The sequence below is a fragment of the Aethalodelphis obliquidens genome, unplaced genomic scaffold, assembly GCF_003676395.1.
Source record: "Aethalodelphis obliquidens isolate GAN/ISIS:26980383/991018 unplaced genomic scaffold, ASM367639v1 scaffold48, whole genome shotgun sequence".
Taxonomy (NCBI): Eukaryota; Metazoa; Chordata; class Mammalia; order Artiodactyla; family Delphinidae; genus Aethalodelphis; species Aethalodelphis obliquidens.
Window position 1 is genome coordinate 8,474,007 of NW_020837992.1, and position 17,525 is coordinate 8,491,531.

The window sequence follows — 17,525 nt, forward strand, 5'->3', positions numbered from 1 at the left end:
TCCAAAGAAGATATATAGATTGCCAACAAACACATGAAAGAATGCTCAACATCATTAATCATTAGAGGAATGCAAGTCAAAACTACAATGAGATATCATCTCACACCGGTCAGAATGGCCATCATCAAAAAGTCTACAAACAATAAATGCTGGAGAGGGTGTGGAGAAAAGGGAACCCTCTTGCCCTGTTGGTGGGAATGTAAATTTATACAGCCACTATGGAGAACAGTATGGAGGTTCCTGAAAAAACTACAAATAGAACTACCATATGACCCAGCAATCCCACTACTGGGCATATACCCTGAGAAAACCATAATTCAAAAAGAGTCATGTACCAAAATATTCATTGCAGCTCTATTTACAATAGCCAGGACTTGGAAGCAACCTAAGTGTCCATCAACAGATGAATAGATAAAGAAGATGTGGCACATATATACAATGGAATATTTCTCAGCCATAAAAAGGAACGAAACTGAGTTATTTGTCGTGAGGTGGATGGACCTAGAGACTGTCATACAGAGTGAAGTAAGTCAGAAAGAGAATAACAAATACCATATGCTAACACATATATATGGAATCTAAAAAAAAAAAAAAAAATGGTCATGAAGAACCTAGGGGCAAGGCGGGAATAAAGATGCAGACCTACTAGAGAATGGATCTGAGGATACAGGGAAGGGGAAGGGGAAGCTGGGACAAAGTGAGAGAGTGGCATGGACATATATACACTACCAAATGTAAAATAGATAGCTAGTGGGAAGCAGCCGCATAGCACAGGGAGATCAGCTCGGTGCTTTGTGACCATCTAGAGGGGTGGGATAGGGAGGGTGGGAGGGAGGGAGACGCAAGAGGGAAGAGATATGGGAACATATGTATATGTATAACTGATTCACTTTGTTATAAATCAGAAACTAACACACCATTGTAAAGCAATTATACTCCAATAAAGATGTTAAAAAAAAAAGTCAGTTGAGGGAATTCCCTGGTGGTACAGTGGTTAGGACTCGGTGCATTCACTGCTGTGGCCCAGGTTCCATCCCTGGTCTGGGAACTAAGATCCCGCAAGTCACGTGGTGTGGCCAAAAAATAAAAAAAATAAATTCAGTTGATTAGCAACCTTAATTTCCATTTGCCACCTTAATTCCCTTTGCCAGGTGGCATAGTATATTCACAGCATCCAAGGATTTGGACGTGGATATCTTTGGGCACCACTATTCTGCCTACCACAGACTCCAAGCTCTGTGAGGGCAGGAAGTAGATCATAGTTTATGCCGTATCCTCCAGTACCTGGAACATGGTAAGTACATAATAAGTGTTTATCGATTCACTGCTTCCTGCCCTGTGAGATTCTTGCAGGTCAGGTAGAGAGAGCTGGCTCTAGGGTCCTGCCAGAAGGCACATTGCTATCTGCTCATAAGTGGGCAAGAAAACCTCACGGTGCAGCCTAGAGACTCCTTTTCCAACGGAACTCTTTTTAGACTGAGGATGTTGAAGACCAGGGCAATCAAAGATGTGGTTCAGGGCAGGGACCATTCATTCGTCTGTGTGTTCCCTAACACAGAGCCTAGTACACTTTAGAACTCAATGCATGTTTGTTGAAGGGTCAGAGTGGGACAGAAGTCCAACTGGGGTAGAAAAGCTGATAGCAAGGATTCCACTAGGGCATTGGTCAGGGTGGGAGAGTTAGAGGCCAGCTGGGGTCACTCCTGTGTGAGCACAAGTTTCTAAAGCAGGCAGTGCTGTATCAGTCTGGCCCCAAGAGCCAGTGTGGAGAATCAGGTCAGACAGGAAGCCAGCAGCAGGCAGACGAGGCAGTGTGACATGGTCGGCAAGAAACTGGCAGTGGCAGGGCTGGGTTCAAGAAGCTGGGTGTGGGTGGAAGTTAAAATTAAGGGGACACATTAGGAAACTGATGGAGAGTAGGAACAAACTTAACCACACCAGCTTCCTGCTCCATGCCCCAGGTTTTATACTGTTTCTCTGTGATCAGAGTCAATTCAGCCTAGCCAGAGGCCTCTGATCAATGGATGGTGGCCAAGGCCTGGGAGCAGGAACAGCAGCTGTGAGGGACTCTAAACCAGACGTGTGCAGGAGTCACAGTAGATACAAAACTGTATATGACACAGTCACCACCCTTGGGAAATTACAGTCTAGGGCAACAGTCAGGCACTAACTCTCATACAAGGTAGGAGATTAGAACGAAGGACGATTAAACTGAAAGCTCTTTATTTAAAAAAAAAAAAAAAATTCAAAAAGACTTCTTTAACCTTTCCAGTAATCCTGTGTGGTAGATGTTATTTCCTCCATTTTATAGATGAGAAATGTGAGGTTCAGAGAGGGTGGGTAATTTGCCCAAGATCACATAGCTAGTCAGTGGTAGAGCCAGAATACAAACTCAGATTTCTCTTACTCTTTAGAGCCCACACTTCTAAACTCTATTCCATAAAAGCAAAAGCTGTTTTTCTCTTTTGCCAAGCATAATGCCAGGCATATAGTAGGCATTCAGTAAATGCTTAAAATGAATGACTCTTTTGAAGTAAATTTAATTCTTATGCTCCCGTAATCTGCACACATTTCTATTATAGCTCTAACTTAGTACTAAGCTCTTGGTAGAATAAACACATTTTACTCATTCCAAACAGGACTTGAAATAGAATAGTTGTGTGTTTCTGAGCTTGCTTTCCTATCAAGCTGTGAGGTCGTGGGAGATAGGAACTACATCCTACCAACTTTTTCACCGAACACACAGTAGGTATTCAGTAACCATGAGTGGAAAGGAGTGAAGTTTAACTTAGCAGTGTTGTAATCGATGGACTGGAAAGGGGACAAAGAGGATCTGGGCTGAAATGGTAGGGACCCTCTTTTTCTTCCCAGTATTAGCATAGTTCCTGGCACATTAAAAGTGCTCAAAAACATTCGCTGAATAAATGTACAAATGAGTGAATCCTGCATTTACTCCAGTTCTAGTTATAACAGTAGAATCCTATCTACTCTGGGTAGTTCTAGAGCCAGTAGCGATATTGTATTACATTCTAGGGCCCTCCCAGTCCAAGGAATTTCACACTATGTCTACAGAATACCCCTGTCTCCAAAGAAACCACAGTTCAGTTTCAAGTAGTTGTACCACAACCATAAACACAACCACAAAGGAATGGAAACAAATCACCAGAACACTGTGAGTGGGAGGCCCAACTCCTCTCATCCAGTGGAGAGTATTTCTAAACAAACACAAAGGGGATTACACCTGCTCCGGATCCTGCCAAAACAATAGAAAGCAAACCCAAGAAAATCAGACTGGCACCAAGTGAGAACCCAGGGGGGCCAAACAGGAAGTTTCCTGGAGGAGGAGAGATTCCAGGGGTTAGTATAGGAGGTAGGAGGTTGACCTAATTCCACTATCTTCAAGGGATATGATTGCATGGTCTAATGGGTCATACAATTCAGGCCCATCATATAATTTTAACCAGAGGTAAGTAGAATAACAACTGACTTTTACTGAGTGATATTGAGTACCAGGCACTGTGCTAAGTATTCTTTTTTTTTTTTTTTTTTTTTTGTGGTACGCGGACCTCTCACTGCAGCGGCCTCTCGCGGCCGTGTGCTCCGCAGCACGTGGGATCTTCCCGGACCGGGGCACGAACCCGCGTCCCCTGCATCGGCAGGCGGACTCTCAACCTCTGCGCCACCAGGGAAGCCCTGTGCTAAGTATTCTTTATCATTAGCTCACAGCAGCCCTGAGGCCGGCTAAAACTGCGCAGGGAAATAATCAAGTCATGGGAGCCATCCAGGTAGGTGAGAGAAAAGATAAGGCACACACAGTACCACAGCTGAGGACAGGAAGTTCAGATGTCAACAGACAAGAGACTCAGCACAGGTGTCTGCCTGACCGCCAGTCCTTTAAGCTGATGATTCCCAATCACAAACCAGAGTCATCTGGGGAAGTTTCTAAAGATAGCTTTCTGGGTCCCACTCAGACTGCCTGAGTCAAAATTTCTAAGAGCAGGCCCAGAAATCTGTATTTTAACCTATATTTTTAAAATCTATTTTTAAAAAAGTCACCCTGGGGCTTCCCTGGTGGCATAGTGGTTGAGAGTCTGCCTGCTGATGCAGGGGACACGGGTTCGTGCCCCAGTCCGGGAAGATCCCACATGCCGCGGAGCCGCTGGGCCCGTGAGCCATGGCTGCTGAGCCTGCGCGTCCAGAGCCTGTGCTCCGCAACGGAAGAGGCCACAGCAGTGAGAGGCCCGCGTACTGCAAAAAAAAAAAGTCACCCTGAATTCACACTCATTCATGTGTAAGTATTCAACACACATGGGCCCTTAAAGAAAGTGCAAATGCTAAAATAACCCAGGACGCTGCATGGGCTTGTTCCCAAACTGCTTCCGTTTAATCCCGGATATAACTGGTTCCAAATTCATGGCTCTGAAATCCTAGCATTTTGGGGCCAGTGGAGGTGGTGTTTCTCTGGACGACACTCAGTCTTTGAATCTGAGTCTGTCCCCAGATCCCTCGGATTAACCTGACTCCTTTGAGATTTTGTGCTACCTCAGGTGGTTCTATCCTCCCACCCCAGCCTTCTGCATCCAGCCAAAGCAGTGCTGAGCCTCATTAGAGAGGATGAGGGAGAGGATACATTGGACTCGGGGTACCAGCAATCAGAGCATCATGCAGTAAGATGAGGGTACTGCATGACCTGGCCCAACCAAAGGCTTGATATCTACTTCCTGTCAGAAGAGGAATGAATCTCATAGCAGTCCCGAGCCCACAGATGAGAAGGTGCCAGTGAGGAGGAGAATGAGAGGTCTGAGTTTGAAGGTCAAGCTAGGATCATCTCAACAAGGTTCTCAGGTTCTGAATCCTATTCATGAACCTTCCTTCTCCTGCATCAATACTCATCTCCATCAATCCCTGTCTCTGTCTTTACCACAGACAAACACCTCTGCTCAATCTTGGCAACCATCCACCACCCACAGACAAAAATAGCCCAGCTGGCCTCTGCAAGCACTTAGATTTCGATGATGGGAAACAAACGCCCATTTGGTTTACTTTCCCTTCAAAAGTCCAGGAAGCCTCTTGACAGAAGATATTGGGAAGGTTTAGTGAAGGCCAAGGATTTAAGTTTTGAAACCTAAACCATTTGACAGGCTCTGGGAAGGTGATAAAAGCCAAGAAACTTATGGTCAGTTTGAAACTCTTGCACTTTGTCTCATTCACTACATGTGGTAAGACATTCATCACAGTTGCTTAGATGCAGAAAAAATTCAACTGCAGTGAGGCAGGTTTGTGCCCCACAGAAGAAAGAACTTTCTAGTAGAGGCTTCCATGAGATGAGGAGCTGGCACTGGGAGGTGTGAAATCATTTCCATTGGATGTGACTGACTCATCTGTCAGCCATACCACAGATGTGAGGTTGGAGCAAGATGACCTTTGAGATACCTTCCAATCCCTAATTCCATGACTCTGTGATCGTTATCACTATAACCTTTGTGGTAGAGTATCGGGGCTTGAGCTAGAGCGTAGAGAACATATGAGTTCAGAAAAGGCATAATTGAGAATCAGAACTAGTCATGTTCTAAGCGATATTCCTGCAAAGCTCTGAGGCCATAATAATTTACTAATATATAATCCTAAGAATATTCCTAGATGTTTCAGTCATTGAGAATCCAGACAGCTTCATCTCTGAGCAGTGTCTGGTAATCAGCTCTCTGTTTTTAAAATAGACCAGATCAGTCTTGCACATGCTCTTCTTTCTGTCTGGAACACTCTGATCCATCTGCATGTCTTGTTCCCTCCTCTCCTTCAAGTATTTGCTTAGTTGTCACCTTCGTAGTGAAGCCTTCCTAGACCATTCTATTTATCCAGCCTGCCTTTTAATTGTAGTGTTTACACTATTTACATTTAGTGTAATTATTGACAGAGCTGGCCTCTAAGTCAACCCTCTTGCTATGATTTTCAATTTACCCCATCTGTTTTCTGTTCCTTTTTCTTTAAACTCCCTTCCTGCTTCCTTTTGTGTAAAGCAGAAAAAAGTTTTTAGTGTTCTATTTTGTCTTCTCTATTGACATTTTAGCATTTCTCATGAGACTTTTGTTCATTTTAGTGGCTGTTCTACAAATTATAATATGCATTTTAACTTATCACAGGTATATCTTGAAATAATATTATAATACTATATCACTTCATGTATAAGGTAAGAAACATACAATAATATACTTACCCCTTTCTGGCTCTTGTGCTATTGTAATACACTTAATTATTTCTACATACTTTATAAGCCCCACAAATTGTTAATTTTTGGTTAAAGTCAGTTGTGTAGACTCATGGATTCCTATTTTATTCAATGACTTATAATCTATTACTACTATTTTTTTTTTTGATCTTCAAATTGTCCACACATATGACCAGTAGAAGTTATCTCTTCAAGTTATCTCCTATGTCCTCTTGGTATGTCCCCATCATTCTCTGAGCACTTTGTTACTTTTGGTAACAGGCTCTAGACTCATACTTCCCTGCCCTGGCCCCCAGATTAGCCATTTCTCCAAGGAGGCTTGATTCCTTTTAGTGGAAGGTGATATTCATAAACCAGGATCTGGGTATTCAGTGTGCTCATTGCTCCTAGAGTGTCATTTATTACTTCTAGGCCCCTATCCTCTCAGTGGACAGAGCTAGGAAATGTATACATACACACACACACACATATATATAAAACACCCATGCTCATCTGTATCTATTTCCATGTTTGTCTATCTACTAAAAACCATGAGTTCTCCAGTCCCAATTCAATATCACAGGGTGTATCTTAGCCTTCCCCTTTTCATATTTGTAACTCTTTTCATTAACAATGAGTGGCTTTCATTATCCTTAATATATAACATATTTGCTCAATTCCCTTGCATGTAACCAATGCCCTGGCTACTCTGGGGCCAGTGTTCGGTTCTGCAGTCACTGATTCCCACCAGTGACATCAAGGGTGAATCCTTCCCCTCTAATCCCTGCTCATCATACTGGAGCAAAAACCTAGGCCCTGATGAAGGGCTCAGTAGGCCTGACATAGAAGAAGAGGAAATGGCTAGATTAATCCAAAGGTGATGAACTATAAAAAAGATGTGACAGGAAAATCAGGGAGCTTGGATGCTAAGAATGGCAGAGGATATGCCATGAATTTCAGGCAGGATGTAGAAGGAAAATATGCCAGGAGGTATGCTGAATTGGTAGAAAATGGAGGGGTGGAAACATCGGAGATTCTGATAAAATTAGAGAATATGTATGGGGGGGATTAAGCATTCTGGCAGACCCAGCCATTTGCGGCTAGTTAGCCAAATGTCTAATTATATCTATACGTAAACTGGGCTACAGTGAGACCTGATTCCATTAGAACTTTTATTATCAAGTGGGTCCCATCTGGGAGGATTGCCATTCCGCAGACATTCTTCCAAACAGCGATTACAGGTGCTTCCCCTCCAGTAAATTAAATCCTTAATAGTAGAAGGGAAGGAAGCACATGCATGCTCATACACAGACTGAATATAATACTGGCCTCCAATCAAAAATCATCAGGAAGTCAGATTCCAAGGCAAACCCCTGTCCTAAAATGACTCTTTCATGATCAGATAGCACAGGTATCAAAGAGAAAAGGCACAGATGGAGCTTTTGCAAGTTCCTGAACCTAGAAGCCATGGGGTTCTGAGAGACAAATCCAGAGCAAGCCGTAAGTACGCCAAAACTGTGTGACAGAACAGTGGGTACATCTGCTACACTGGAGGTGACACAGGTCAGGGCCATGGCAGGGTTACATCTCCATCCAAAGCCAGGCGCTTGGATGTCTCCGTGTGTCAGTTTCCTCCTTCATTCCCTATGGTGGCTATTCAAAATCTACCCTCTCGGGGGCTTCCCTGGTGGCGCAGTGGTTGAGAGTCCGCCTGCCGATGCAGGGGATACGGGTTCGTGCCCCGGTCCGGGAAGATCCCACATGCTGTGGAGCGGCTGGGCCCGTGAGCCATGGCCACTAAGCCTGCACGTCCAGAGCCTGTGCTCCGCAACGGGAGAGGCCACAACAGTGAGAGGCCCGCGTACCACACACACAAAAAAATCTCCCCTCTCGGAAGACAGCCTTGCTGGCTTCAGTAACAGACACGAAGACTATCAGTCAAGAACTTCTTCCACCTCCTGTGTCTCTCTGCACCTACAAATTATTGCATTTATACCTACTCACCACTTCTTTCCTCCTCAGTCACAGAAGGACATGTCCTATCTAAGGCTAAGTCCTCCAACTGCTCTCATACTCACTTCCTTCTCCCTCTCAGAAACATTGTTGCCGCAGATACCACTCTCAACCCCTTTCAGGCTCTTTCCCAAAAGCCATGAACAGGCAAATGTCATGAGCACGTGAAATGTCAATCCTACATCCTTTAGTTATTGCCTTTTCTTTATCTTTCCTTTAACAGCAAAGTTTTTTTGTTGTTTTTAAATATTATTTTACATGTTTCTCTAATTATAAAACTAGTACATGTTTATTACAGAATATTTGTACAAAACTATATAGGAAAGAATTATAATCTTACCACTCATCTTCAGATTTCCATGTGTATATATCTATGTCTAACATTTAATAGCTGACATTTTCCTGGGTGTTTGCTGTGCCCAAGGCTTACCATGATCCAGTGAAGGACTTACCCACAGTTGCACATCAATCGAATCACTGGCTTAGACTACATTCAGTCCCAGGAAGTCTAGCTCCAGAACATAAGCTCTTAAATCAGCTCTTCATGCTTCTAATCAAAATCATACATTATAGATAGACTGAGCATTTTTCAATATCACAAAATATGTTTTAGAAATGTGATTTCTCAGGCATAATCAAGATTTTTGATATAATGGTGTGTCACCATCCATTCAGTTGTCAACCCATGGCCCTTTTGCTCTCACTCCTCACTCCTCAACAACACAAACCAACCCCACAAGAGTGAAAGGTAACCTCTTTGATGCTAACTCCAACAGAAACTTTACAACTCTTCTCTTTCTGGAGTCCTTAGCAATATTTGACACCATTGTCCCTTCCTTCTGTCATTTAGTCAGTAATATTTATTAAGCACCAGTGATGCAACGAGCACAGTGCTAAGTATCACAAACGTCCTCCTCTAGTTGATTTCCAGGACATATTCTCCTTTGCTTTCCTCCTTCTCTGACCATGTTTTCTTAGTCTCAAACTTCCTGGTCCTCTGGTCCTCAGCCCTGTGTTGGGGTCTTTACCAGTGTTTCTCAGCCCTGGCTGTGCCTTGGAATCACCCGGCAATACGTGCCTAGAGATTGTGATTCAGATAATGAGTTTCGGCATCAGTATTTTGAAGATATTACATGTCCTCCACTCAGTCGCTTCTCCTCCTTTGTTCCTCATTTCAGGGAATGGCACACCTCTCCATCCACTCATTTAACCTAGAAATCTTGCCTTCTCCTCTTCTTCCAATCAATCACTATATCCTATTGATTCTACCTCCTTACTATTTTTTAAATCTTTCTATATCTCTCCATCTCCAATTGTCTTCAACCCATCATCATTTCTTAACTGGATTATTAAAATGCCCTCATAGTTGATCTTGCCTCACTTCAACCTTTGCTTTATTTTTGTTGTCCCACAGTGAACATAGCATTGTTGGGTTTTTTCCTGATTATATAAATAATACAAGATCAATATAAAAATTGAAACAATCATACAAATATAAGGAAGAAAGAAACGATCACCTGAAATCATGCTACCCTGAGATTATCCCCATTCCTCCATTAATGTTTTGATGATCATCCTTTCAGGCACCTTTTTATGTTGGTCAATCATATGATAAAAGGGTGTAAACCTTGCCCCTCATTGGGATTCAGATATTACAGGATGGCCCTGAGAGAGGAATAATTTTAAGTAGGAACAAAGAGGGCCTGGAAAGAGTGAATATATGATTGGAAACAAATGGAATTATATCATAATGCTGTTTTGCTTTGAATAAAGGGCACCTTTTATTTAAATAATTTCTTTGTACCTTCCTCTCTCTTTCTGTACTCTCTGCACCCACACCCCAAGTAATCAATGCTAAGAACTTGGTATGTATACTTTCATACCTTTTCTTCATGCTCATATAATCATAATGGTGTTGGGATCCTCATTATAGTGACCAAAGTACAGATATTTAATCACTTGAGGTTTTATTCTCGTATGTACGAAGTCCAGGGCTACACAAAGTGATCAGGGAGCCGTTCCTTCCAACTGTCTGCCTTGTAATCTTTCACACTGTCATATCTTCAAAGCCATAAAATGACTGTAAAAGTGCCAGCTATCACATATCCTTATTTCAGATAAGAAAAGGGGAAGACCAGGAGTAAAAAAGAACTTCAGCAAACCCTCCATCCAAAACTTCCACTTATATCTCATTGGTCACTCCTATCTGCAAGAGAGGACAGGAGAAATACACACCCGCCCACAAGATTTTAGCGTTGTTGTTTTGCTAGCAGTAGATGTCTTCGTTTTCTAAAAAACTGGATCTGAGTACATATACACCTTTGCATATAGCTTTTCCCACTTAATCACACTTCATGGAAATCCCTCCAAGTCAGTATAGATCTAACTTATATTTTTAAATGGCTAAGCAATTCCCCATGGCATGTGTACATCATAATTTATTCAGTCGCCTAATGGTGGGATTCAATGCCCTAATGGTGGGCATTCACTTTGTTTTCAGTGTTTTGCCAGCGACAAACAATGCAGCAATAAACACCTTTGTATATGTATCCTTTGTGCCCTGCTTTTACAGCTGACCCTTGAACAACACGGGGATTAGGGACAGCAGTTCTCCATACAGTCCAAAATCTGCATATAACTTATGGGTTTTTTTTCCATATATACATAGTTCCTCTATATACCCAGTTCTTCTGTATCCGCGGATTCAACCAACCGCAGATCGTTTACTACTACAGTATTTACTGTGGAAAAAAAACCCCACATATAAGTGGGTCCACAAACTTCAAACCCATATTGTTCAAGGGTTAACTGTGCTTCTATAGAGTAGATGACCAGCAATGGCATTGCTGGGATGAAGGGCATATGCGTTAAATTTTATAGTCTTTGCCTGATAGCCAAAAAGTTTGTAGCAATTCACATTTCATCGAGCAATGTCAAGTATTTCTTCTTCATTTTCACCAGCAGTAGGTGTTATCATTCTTAATGTTTACCAATCTGAAGGGTATAAAGTAAAATCACATTATTGCTTTAATTTTCATTAGTATATTTTAAGTACATTACTGGACATTTAGATTTTCTCGTCTATGAATCGCATATTCATATCATTTACCCATTTCTACCAGGTTTGTCTTTCCTAACCAGTTTCTGAGAGCTCTGTGCATACTGTGGATATTAATCTTTAATTAGTATAGTGCAGTTGGTGTACTAATACACCGTATGATAACTTTATTGGATCCTCTTTGCCTGCAGAATAAAGTCTATGTGCTTTAACAAAGCCAGGTGTGTTGTCTGGGCAGGAGATGGTGTTCAGATGCCTTTGATAAGAACGGCTGGGCAACTGCCTTCCCTCCGTGTATCCATTTACACCCACTGATTTACACAGAAGTTGAACAGTACAACCTATGAGAGAGAGCCTGAATCTTATTCCTGGTTGGATTCAGGCACCTGATGGACTGGGATGGCCCTGAGGGAGGCATGATTATAGGTCGTGGGGGCCCTGAGAACTCAGTCATCATAGAGAAAAAGGCATCTGGCCTCTTGAATCAATCTAACATTTGGGCCAGAGTGCCCAAGGGGAACGGCGTTCTGGGTTCACTGTGGAGGCTAACACTGGAACTTGCTTCCCCTAGCTGCTTTGGCAGCACGTGTGGCTCCTGGAAGGAAGGGCCTTGTGTGGACATTTAAAGAGCTATTTCTGTGAAGTTGAGCAGCCTTCACAGAACCCTTATTTGAACTGTACTGGTAAGAGCATTTTCCTTCACACTTTGCTAGACGAGTGGCAGTAATCTCCGGCCTTCAGATGCAGCAGTGATGCTCTGATTTCCACATCATGGAGCTCCATAAACTGCTAGGTATTTGTTCCAGCCTGACGTTGGCATCCTTGTTGAAGCACTAAGGCTTGGGACTGCAGAATTCCAGCCTGGCTAGACTTCATAGTAAATGATAACCTAGATTGTTTCACTGAAACGTGGAAGTACTCCCAAAAGAGTCCCCTTAATACTTGATGGGAAAGATGTTGAAAATAACTTTGATTTCTTCCAAGGATCTTGGCTTCCTTTAAGTCAAGCTGGCGGGATACAGAGGATGTGAAACTGGGTATTGATGCCAGTGGGATTGCCACTATATACATCGACTGGTGAAGCCGCAAACTGGTCAGTTTCATCCTCATTGTACATTTGCCCAACTCTCCAGCTTCATTTCCTGCATTTTCTCTGTCCCTCTCTAAGTTCTGGATATGTTAAGTCAGTAGTAAATTCCTCGAAGCATCATACTTTCTTTGTAGACTATAACTTCACATGTGCTGCTTTCTCTTCCCGAAACACCCATCCTCTCAGCCATATTGTTTATCGGCTAGCTCCTGTCAGCCACCATCTCCTTCAGGAAGCCCTCCTTGATTCCTCCAATCTGGGTTTGAGGTCCCTCCTTAATGCTCTCATAACATCCTGCATGCCACCATACCCCACTCCTTCTATCAGACTGGGAGCTAGTTTCTTCAACACTGAATGCAGTGCCTGATGTATTAACAGATGCTCAATAATGCTTGTTAAATAAGTGAATTAATGTATGAAAAATTAAATGTCCCTGTGTGCTTGATGCTATACTCATTTCTTCTAAGATAAATAAAAGGCATGTATCCCCTGCCCTCAAGTGACTGACAATCCAGTTGAGGAGACAGAGGGGTTTTTTTGTTTATTTATATTTTGTTTTTTTCTCCTAAAAGCCACTAAATAATTATATGCATTTAAGATTGTGTAAAAAAAATGATTAAATGTAAGAGCAATGAAAATTGAGAGAAAAGGCCATAATGGGGCCATACACATAGCAAAAAGAGAGAAGATTCTGTTAGTGAACATCTCTATATGGTTCACCTGTAAACACGTATCAACTATTGAATATGTGAAGACCACTGTGCCAGTCATAGAAGCTACAAAGAGGGAAAATTACTGGGAAAATTTTAAGGGCTTATTACCTAGTTGGCACGACTTCAGATTCTGTTTGGAGGTAGGCAGGGCATACAAAATAAACAGGTAGCAAACATACAAATGAGTGTCATGGCTGGAATGATAAGGTAGGATCGCTACATAAAAATAAATAAAGCAAATCAGTGTTCACTTATTAAAACAGCAAGGATTAAAATGGAGATAACATGCAGCTTTGTTGGGGGCGTGGGGAAATGCGTGCTATTATGCACTCTTACTGGTAGGGTAAATCGGTACGTATTTTCTTGAGGGCAGTTTGGCAGCATAGATCAAAACTTTCAGAAACATTCCTACTCTTTTGACACAGTGGTTCTATTTCTAGCAATTTATATTAAGGAAATAATCAGAGACATGGACACATGTACAGGGATATTAATAGCAGTGTTATTTTTAATGGAAAAAATTAAAACAGCCTCGGTGTTGAACAATAGGGAAATGGCTAAATAATTTGTGATTCATCCGTATGATAGACCTTACTCAGCCATTGAAATCCTGTTTTCTGAGAATTTTAGCATCATGGGAAATTTTTCATGTCATAACATTAAGTGAAAGAGTACACAAAACTGTACACACACCACCCACATTCTGTGGCTGAGAAAACACTGAAGGGAAAGACACTCAAGGTGTTAGTAATGGTGGAATTATGGGTAATTCTTTTTTCTTCTTTATCGCTTCCTTTATTTTCTACATTTTCTACAACAAGTATGTATTGTTTTATAGTTCAAAAATGGTTTTAATTTTTTAATGAAAAAATCGACAGGAAAAGATAGTTTATGTTCAAAACAAGATGAACAAGAGAGAGTAAACTCCCATTCACGCAGAATGGTTGGGAGTTGCACCCTCTCTTTGGCTTTCAGACTGTGTAGCTATAGCCCTGTTCTCTATAATCTTTGCAGTGTTTGAGAGGGGAGTGCATGAGGAGAAAAGTAAAGAGAGAGAACCTGAGAGGCTATCATTCCTTTCTTGCGTATTCAAGTATTTGATGGAGAGTTTGTGGGTGGGGAAACTTGGAGGCCATGGCAGTCAGCATCCCATTCTCTGTGTCCCGTGAACCTTTCCTCTTTTCTTTTGTTGCCCTTGTTGAGAGAAAGGCTGGGGCAACATGAGCCTTGAGAGGGTTTGCAAGGCAAACACAGAAAGGCTCCCCACACTCACACCAGCAAGTTGTCACATCACCTCTGTCCCTAAGAGTCAGGAACATCCAACCTGCCCCAGGCACGATGGGTCAACAGTGTCTCAGTTCTTTTGACCTGATGGAGGGGTGAGACTGAGGTAGGGATTGAACGAGCAGAGGCGAAAGGGCAGGCTCAGATGTCTGCCAAAATATCATTAGATAGCCTAGGAAGTCAACCCAGTAATTACAGACGCTTCAAGCAGACGATCAATGAACATTCGACATGCAAAAACGAGCTTCCATTTGTATCACTTTTGCCCTCAGTTCATTAAGGGCTTTTACACTCATTGTTTTATTTGATCCTAACCACAACAGTTTAAGAGAGGCACTAGTCTCCCCGTTTTACAGATGAGATCATTGAGGCTCAAAAAGATTAAAGGATTAGCCCAAGGTCTCTCCCTGTCAGTTAATAAGAGCTGGAGCTGGAACCCAGAACTGATTATTCCTCTTTCTTGCTTGACATATTTAAGCCCTGGCAGACATAGTCTCATACAAGAACACACAAATAGGACTGAAAAGTAAGAAGAAGAAAAATGAAAGTCTGTCTACTGGAAGTTTGTTCACATGATCTTAACTAATATTTTCCCTTTTGAAATTATTTTTCATTTCACAGCCCATATCGTTAAAGCCAAGGAGACATACCACAGACAGGGCCAAGGCACTGCCTCTGGACCTTAATGCTGTGTTTATGTTGTGTTGTCGAGGCAGAGCCAGAGAGCCTGAGCTTAGTGGGAGTTCCCAGGGTGATCCTGTTTGCCAAAGGCAGCGCTGAGGCATAGGCTGCATGGCTCATGTGTCCTGGGCCTGTCACAGGTTCTACGTGGAGAAGTCTCTGGAGTGAGGGCCCGCCATCTTGGTAAGGCACCCTGGGTTCAGGTTGGTTTGGTTCCCCTCCACATGGCACTGCCTTAGAGGAAAGCACAGTTACGGCCCCAAGTTGGGCACACCTGTTCATCCATCCCCTTAATCTACCTTCATCTCGGGTCCTGCCCTCCCACTGTGTTTCTGACACTCACAGAAGTGAAATAACTGGAGCTACTCTTGTCCCAGTGCTGGATATTATCACATTTAATTCTCAGTCCAGCTCTGTGGAATGATTGTCCCCGTTTTATAATTAAGGACTCTGTGGAATCAGAAAGGTCAAGCAACATATTCAAGAAGACACGACTAATAAGTGGCCCAGGCAGGACATGAACCCAGATCTTTCTGGCAACCCCGGGGGCTTTCCTACATACTACCCAGCCTCCTTGGGCAGTAGGAGCTCAGTAAACCCCCTCAGCTCACTCTGACCCGTCAAAGGAGATTCAATCAACCTGAATGCTTAAAAGCTGTACTGAGACAGGCTGTGACCTGGGACCCTTTGCTGCAGTGCTTGCACCTGGACAAAAGTCTCCTCAAGCAACAGAATACAAAGAAACGATAAGAGACTAAAAACAACTGCGTGCACGAGCATTCCAGGCAATTATGAACAAGATACAAAAAGGCCACAAACCAACTGCCACTTCTGAGGTGCCAGGAGCAAAAGCAGGGTACTGCGCACGATCCGTGCGCACAGCACCACCAAGCGGGTGGCAGACCACAAAAGCCGTCCCTCCGGCCCAACCCACCAATCTGCCCCCACTCTTACCCCATTTAAGGGACCAGCTGGCCCCTCCTCAGGGAGCGAGTAAGGGAACCTGTTATCTGTTTTCTCTCCCTCCTGCTGCAGCATGAGTCCCAGTAAAGCCTTGCCTGAATTTCTCATCTGGCCTCTTATCAGTTAACACTGATTAAAGAGTCCAAGGACTGGAGCTGGTAACAGTACCACCGCTGCAGGTGAGGTGAGTATACACAGAGATACATTTGCAGATCATGCATGAGACGGAAGACAGCTCCCCTTCCTCGGTGAAGCCGATTAGAAATTCCCTTTTCTAGAACACCCTCCTGGCCCTGCATGAATCTGCTTAGCTTTAGAACATCATACCTGTCCCCTTCCCTAGGTTAACCTCCAAATGATTTTCCCTTGGGACATTTACTAAGCAGTCGCAGAAGTATCTCAGACCATCCACGTGGCAACCGCCTGCGTGTCTGCATGGGAGGACCTATCTCAGGATTTTCACCCACAGAAGGCAGGGTCCTGGGCTGCCTGAATCACTGAGGGCAAGGCCTAAATCAGCCCTGAATCCCCTGCACCCACCCCTCTCTCACCAGCAGCCACCTTTCCATGAGGAACACCTGAGTCATCTCCTCCTTCAGGAAATTCACATCTTGGCTGAAGCAATAGCAGAATCTCTCTCCCCAGGAGGAAAGAGATTTTCAGCCTCGAGTTAAAAAAAAAAAAAGAGTTCTTTTTATAGAGTTTTCCCCTTCCAATCTGTTCTATCACCAACTCTCTCTGATATTTCAGCTAGAATCACCTATCTTTTCTCACACCGTCTGTCCGCGGTGTCCAGACTTCAGCCCCGCTGTCACTGGTCTATAAAGATCATGCTCAAGACAGAAAGTCTTGACTCCACCGCTACACTTCCTGGAGCTTAGCATTTGTATATTTTTGAGGTATGTTTATCCAGTCTCCTCCCATAAACTGGAATCACAGAATGTTAGGAATGGGAGGAACTCTAGTTCACTGATCACCTCCACAACCTGTTCCTAAATCTCCTGGTCTTTGACCCAGAACTCTCCCCACATTACCACAGCAGTTCCTAGAGGAACCACCACTTCTTTTCCTTGTATCTCTGGCTGGTTGCCTCCAGAATCTGTGCTCAGTGTTGCTGACAGAGAAGCAGAATCTTCTAGCTCTAATCACCCTCAAGGGACCTCTTAGGTTAGCCAACACACCTGCAGGCACGGGCATGGCTGTTTAGCCCGCTTCCGGTGCCAAGGAATGGCAGGCACACTGCTCTAAGGGGTGGGCCCACCAGCAGTCCTTCTCCATCCCTGCCCCTCCCTCCCTGACTAAGCCACCTCAGTTCCTGTGAGCTGGGGGAGGGGCCTCTGGTCTAGAGGCTCTTCTATATCCTTTTCTCGAGGAGTCTTGTGCCCGCAAGTCCCAGCCTGCGAATCTCAGCAGGGCGTTTTTGCTCACTGGCAATGGTAATCACGCCCTGATGAGTCTATGGAGCTTCCCAGGCCTGCTGGGTGAGTTCACCTGGGAAAGTCATCCAATCCAGAGCTA